A 6967-nucleotide genomic window follows, 5' to 3' on the forward strand; every position below is an offset into this window, starting at 1 on the left:
AAATGCGCAATGTGTGCACTGAGGTAAAAAACATACTAAATGTGCAATGTGTGCACTGAGGTAAAAACAACCCTCAACAAATGCGCAATGTGTGCACTGAGGTAAAAAAAAAAAACTTCAACAAATGCGCAATGTGTGCACTGAGGTAAAAAAAAAAAAAACTTCAACAAATGCGCAATGTGTGCACTGAGGTAAAAAAAACCTCACTAAATACGCAATGTGTGCACTGAGGTAAAAAAAACCTCACTAAATACGCAATGTGTGCACTGAGGTAATAAAACCTCAACAAATGCGCAATGTGTACACAGGTAAAAAATCTCAATAAATACGCAATGTGTGCACTGAGGTAATAAAACCTCAACAAATGCGCAATGTGTACACTGAGGTAAAACTCAATAAACGCACACCGTCGGCAAGTTGCTTTATTGAGAAAACGGAAGAAGCAAAATTTAATAAGGTCAAGCTGGCCTTAAAATCCATTTACACTGCACAGTTATGAAACAAGCAATTGGAAGAAGTCTTGTTTCACGATAAATCGTGCTGTCTAAACAGGCTGCTGAAAAGATGAGCAAAACCCTCGTTCGTTGGGTGAAATGATAATTTCTGCTGCATAAAAGATCATTCTCGGCAGCGCACACAGAAATTTGTTCCGCCTGTATTAGTTACTGAGCCAATTTTCAGCTTTATGACTAAGGCGGGCTTTACACGTTGCGACATCGGTAATGATATATCGTCGGGGTCACGTCGTTAGTGACGCACATCCGGCACCGTTACCGACATCGCAGCGTGTAAACCCTAGGAGCGACGATTACCGATCGCAAAAACATCAAAAATCGATCGGTGACACGACGCTCCTTTTCATAATATCGCTGCTGCTGCCGGTACGATGTTGTTTGTCGTTCCTGCAGCACCACACATCGCTGTGTATGACACCGCAGGAACGACAAACATCTCCTTACCTGCCTCCACCGGCAATGCAGAAGGAAGGAGGTGGGCGGGATGTTATGTCCCGCTCATCTTCGCCCCTCCGCTTCTATTGGCCGGCCGCTTAGTGACTTCGCGGTGACGTCTCTGTGACGCCGAACGCACCTCCCACCTGAAGGAGATATTGTTCGGCGGTCACAGTGACGTCACCGATCAGGTATGTGTGTGAAGCTGCTGTAGCGATAATGTTCGCTACGGCAACAATCACCACATATCGCATGTGCGACGGGAGCGGGTGCTATCGCGCTTGACATCGCCAGCGATTGCTAGCAATGTCGCAGCGTGTAAAGTACCCCTAAGCCCCTTTTCTCAAATCTGCCCAGTGTCACTTTATGAGGTACTAACTCGAACGCTTCTACAGATCCCAGTGATTCTGTCTTTGATTGTTCGTAGCACATTGTGCTTCATGTTAGTGTTAAATAAGTACATTGTGGTAAATCACATTGTGCTTTATGTTAGTGGTAGATAAGTTTTTCCTTTTTTCTTTGTCGCTCCATTGGGAGACCCAGACAATTGGGTGTATAGCTTCTGCCTCCGGAGGCCACACAAAGTATTACACTTTAAAAAGTGTAACCCCTCCCCTCTGCCTATACACCCTCCCGTGGATCACGGGCTCCTCAGTTTTATGCTTTGTGTGGAAGGAGGCACACATCCACTCATGCATTCTCATATTAGTTATGTCGGTTGGAAGAAAAGAGGGCCCCCACGGGGCCCCCGGCATGTTCCCTTCTCACCCCACTACGTCGGCGGTGGTGTTAAGGTTGAAGTACCCATTGCGGGTACAAAGGCTGGAGCCACATGCCGTCTCCTTCACCATCCCTTAGCGGCTCTGGGAGAAGTGGGATCCTAAGCGGTCATCCATTTACTGGGACCGTGCTCCCTCCGCAGCCCCTGTGGGAACCTGCCGGACCGGAGCCTATTCAACCTCAGGGACCGGGCCCTGCAACTCAAAGGTACTCTGTGTCCCCATTGGGGACTGTGCAGGGAGCGCACCTTCTTCCCGGAAGCTGCGGCAGCTGCTGAATTGAGAAGGCCGGTGGACTTCCGCGCCGACCGTGCCTGCTTGTCGGGCGTGGTCTCAAATTTAGTGCCCGGCTTCATCGCGGCCTAGTCGCAAAAATCCCGCCCCCGGGCCTGCCTGTCAGGGGTAAGGGCGGGATTACCGACCTGACGTCGGATGTGAGGGCTGGAGCATCCTGCATGTTTTCCTCCCCCCTCACTGATCACTGTGGGGACCCCAGATTCCCGCACTTTCCTGGCGCCGCCCACGGCTCCACTCCTCCCCTGAGAGCTCCGGCAGCCATTTTTTGGCATTCTGCCGGTGGAGGATTCTCAGTGAACAGCTCTGCAGCTCCGGGGGACCTAAGGCAGGGAATCTGGAGGACACACTCCGCTTGTTAGCGGTCGGTAAGCCACACCGGTCACCCGGTGCTGGTCCCCCTAGGGTGCCGGAATAGATACGTATATATATATATATCTGTTCGGTCGGGCTGTATACCCCTTTTTTCCCATATACCCTCAGTGATCACTCTCCTAGGAGACAACAGCATTTCGTTCACAAGGAGCAAAGCTGTTAAGGCACAGGGTTTTTTTGCGGCCTGTACCTCTTGTGGGGCTATGTTACCTGCGGGTTCCACCTACCCTCACTGTGAGCAATGCTCGACCCCTGTTTCGCTTGCTCAGCCAGAGCCTCGGTCACTAGTGGGCCCCTCGGCTCATGTAGACCCCCCTGCTCCCCCTGTCCAGGCGGCAGGGACAGAGTTCGCCTCTTTTGCTGAGAAACTCTCTGAGTCACTTTCACAATCCATGGCTCAGTCTATGGACAAATGGTCTGCCAAGCTGCTGGAAGCTTTGCAGTCCAGACCGGTCCTTTCACAGCCCCCGGCCCCTGTTGGCTCGTCGCCTTCAGGCCCCTCTCGGTCCGCGCCGCAGCGCGCTCCCAGGTTGGCCCCTAGGTCTCAGGCGGAGGACTCCTGCTCGGACCACAGTCCTAGACCGGCTAAGCGGGCTCGCTGGGAATCTTCCCCGACTTCTTCATGCTGCTCGGGTTCCCAGCTTGAGGACTCTCTGGAGGACGAGGCGGACGTCGCAGCTCAGGGCTCTGACCCTGACGTCGCCCTTAACCTTGATACACCTGAAGGGGACGCCTTAGTGAATGATCTTATCTCGTCCATCAACCAAGTGTTGGATCTCTCTCCCCCGCCTCCTACTGTAGAGGAGTCGGCGTCTCAGCAGGAGAAACACCAGTTTCGGTTCCCCAAACGTACACGCAGTGCGTTTTTCGATCACTCTAACTTCAGAGACGCTGTCCAGAAGCCCAGAGCGGTCCCGGACAAGCGCTTTACTAAGCGCCTCACTGACACGCGTTACCCCTTCCCATCTGAAGTCGTTAAGGGTTGGGCTCACTGTCCCAAGGTGGATCCTCCAGTCTCAAGATTGGCGGCTAGATCCGTGGTATCGGTTGAAGATGGCTCATCGCTAAAGGATGCCACTGACAGGCAGATAGAGCTCCTGGTGAAGTCCATCTATGAGGCCACGGGCGCGTCTTTTGCCCCGGCCTTTGCAGCCGTGTGGGCACTCCAAGCTATCTCGGCTTGTCTGGCTGAGATTAATGCTGTCACACGTAATTCTGCTCCGCAAGTTGCGTCTTTGACCTCTCAAGCGTCAGCTTTTTCATCCTACGCCATGAACGCAGTCCTGGACTCTGCTAGCCGTACAGCTGTAGCATCCGCTAACTCTGTGGCAGTCCGCAGGGCCATGTGGCTGCGCGAATGGAAGGCAGACTTGGCCTCCAAGAGGTTCTTAACCGGTTTACCGTTTTCTGGCGACCGTTTGTTTGGCGAACGATTGGATGAGATTATTAAGGAATCCAAGGGAAAGGACTCCTCCTTACCCCAGTCCAAACCTAAGAGACCTCAGCAACGAAAAATACAATCGAGGTTTCGGTCCTTTCGTCCCTCCGCCAAGCCCCAATCCTCTTCGTCCAGCAGGCCGGAGAAAGGCCAGAGGAACTCCTATGCGTGGCGGTCCAAGTCACGCCCCCAAAAGGCCGCAGGAGGCACTGCCTCCAAGACGGCCTCCTCATGACTTTCGGCCTCCCCTAGCCACATCCTCGGTCGGTGGCAGGCTCTCCCGCTTTGGTGACGCCTGGTGCCCACATGTTCAAGACCGATGGGTGAGAGACATTCTGTCTCACGGTTACAGGATAGAGTTCAGCTCTCGTCCTGCGGCTCGTTTCTTCAGAACCTCTCCGCCCCCCGCCTGCCGTCGCATACATCAACCACCAAGGCGGCACTCGCAGTCGCCAAGCCTTCCAGGAAGTCCGGCGGATTCTGCAGTGGGTGGAAGCCACAGCCTCCATCATCTCCGCAGTTCACATCCCGGGCGTAGAAAACTGGGAAGCAGATTTTCTCAGTCGTCAGGGCATGGATGCGGGGGAATGGTCTCTGCACCCAGAAGTGTTTCGAGAGATCTGTCGCCGCTGGGGAACGCCGGACGTCGATCTCATGGCGTCACGGCACAACAACACAGTCCCGGCATTCATGGCACGGTCTCCGGATCACAGAGCTCTGGCGGCGGACGCGTTAGTTCAAGATTGGTCGCAGTTTCGACTGCCCTATGTGTTTCCTCCTCTGGCCATGCTGCCCAGAGTGTTACGCAAGATCAGGTTCGACTGCCGTCGCGCCATTCTCATCGCTCCAGACTGGCCGAGGCGGTCGTGGTACCCGGATCTGTGGCATCTCACGGTGGGTCAACCGTGGGCGCTTCCAGACCGCCCAGACTTGCTGTGACAAGGCCCGTTTTTCCATCTGAATTCTGTGGCCCTCAACCTGACTGTGTGGCCATTGAGTCCTGGCTCCTAGCGTCTTCAGGGTTATCTCAGAATGTCATTGCCACCATGAGACAGGCCAGGAAGCCAACGTCCACCAAGATCTATTACAGGTCTTGGCAAATCTTCTTATCCTGGTGCTCTGATAACGGTTTTCCTCCATGGCCGTTTGCCTTACCCACTTTTCTTTCATTCCTTCAATCCGGAATGGACAAGGGTTTGTCACTCGGCTCTCTCAAGGGCCAAGTATCGGCGCTCTCCGTATTTTTTCAAAAGCGCCTAGCCAGGCTTCCGCAGGTCCGCACGTTCCTGCAGGGGGTTTGCCACATAGTCCCACCTTACAAGCGTCCGCTGGAACCCTGGGATCTTAACAGGGTGCTAACGGCTCTTCAGAAACCACCTTTCGAGCCGCTGCGGGATGTCTCTCTATCACGTCTTTCGCAGAAGGTGGCCTTTCTAGTGGCAGTCACATCACTCCGGAGAGTGTCTGAGCTTGCAGCGCTGTCATGCAAAGCCCCCTTCCTGGTGTTTCACCAGGACAAGGTGGTTCTGCGTCCGGTCCCGGAATTTCTCCCTAAGGTGGTATCCCCTTTTCATCTCAATCGGGATATCTCATTGCCTTCATTTTGCCCTAATCCAATTCACCAATGTGAAAAGGATTTGCACTCTTTGGATCTGGTGAGAGCACTCCGGCTCTACGTGTCTCGCACGGCGCTCCTGCGTCGTTCAGATGCGCTCTTTGTCCTTGTCGCTGGCCAGCGTAAGGGTTCGCAGGCTTCCAAGTCAACCTTGGCTCGGTGGATGAAGGAACCGATTCTCGAAGCCTACCGTTCTTCTGGGCTTCCGCTTCCTTCAGGGCTGAAAGCCCATTCTACCAGAGCCGTGGGTGCGTCCTGGGCATTGCGGCACCGGGCTACGGCTCAGCAGGTGTGTCAGGCAGCTACGTGGTCTAGTCTGCACACTTTCACGAAACACTATCAAGTGCATACCTATGCTTCGGCAGACGCCAGTCTAGGTAGGCGAGTCCTTCAGGCGGCGGTTGCCCACCTGTAAGAGGGGGCTGTTTTTTCGGCTCTTGTTTATTGAGGTATTATTTTACCCACCCAGGGACTGCTCTTGGACGTCCCAATTGTCTGGGTCTCCCAATGGAGCGACAAAGAAGAAGGGAATTTTGTTTACTTACCGTAAATTCCTTTTCTTCTAGCTTCTATTGGGAGACCCAGCACCCGCCCCTGTTCCCTTCGGGCTGGTTGTTCTTTTGTGTACACATGTTGTTCATGTTGAATTGTTCTTTTGGTTCATGGTTTTCAGTTCTCCGAACATCCTTCGGATTGAATTTACCCTATACCAATTCATAAGTCTTCTCCTTCCTGCTTTTGCACCAAAACTGAGGAGCCCGTGATCCATGGGAGGGTATATAGGCAGAGGGGAGGGGTTACACTTTTTAAAGTGTAATACTTTGTGTGGCCTCCGGAGGCAGAAGCTATACACCTAATTGTCTGGGTCTCCCAATAGGAGCTAGAAGAAAAGGAATTTACGGTAAGTAAACAAAATTCCCTTCTTTGTGAAAATTATTATTATTATTATTTATTATTATAGCTCCATCAATTCCATGGCGCTTTTCATGTGAAAGGGGTGTACATAATAGGGACAAGTACAATAATCTTAAACAATACAAGGCACAGACAGGTACAGGAGGAGAGAGGTCCCTGCCCGCGAGGGCTCACAGTCTACAAGGGATTGGTGAGGATACAGTAAGTTAGGGGAGAGTTGGTTGTGCAGCGTTATATCAGACTGAGGGTTACAAATTTTATCCAAAATTTAGAAAAATTAGCATTTTCAAACTTTGCTTTTATTCTTAACCCCTTCATGACTTTTGACGTATATATACGGTACATCAAAAGTCGTGTATCTCCCTTTGAGCCTGCATCGTTCCCTGCACATGACAGCTTATTTAGTAACCCAACATATGCCTCTAACAACCAAAGCTGTTAACCAGTTAAATACTGCTTCAATCTCTAAGCATGCGTGCCCACGATCAGTGTTTGCAGCATTTTGGATGTAGCGTGTTTTCGCTGCGTCCAAAAACGCTGCGTTGTACAGCACAAGAAATCCCATGCTCACTGTGCTTGTTTTTTTCTGCAGCAAAGACTG

This window comes from Anomaloglossus baeobatrachus, chromosome 1 (assembly GCF_048569485.1).
Source record: "Anomaloglossus baeobatrachus isolate aAnoBae1 chromosome 1, aAnoBae1.hap1, whole genome shotgun sequence".
Lineage (NCBI taxonomy): Eukaryota > Metazoa > Chordata > Amphibia > Anura > Aromobatidae > Anomaloglossus > Anomaloglossus baeobatrachus.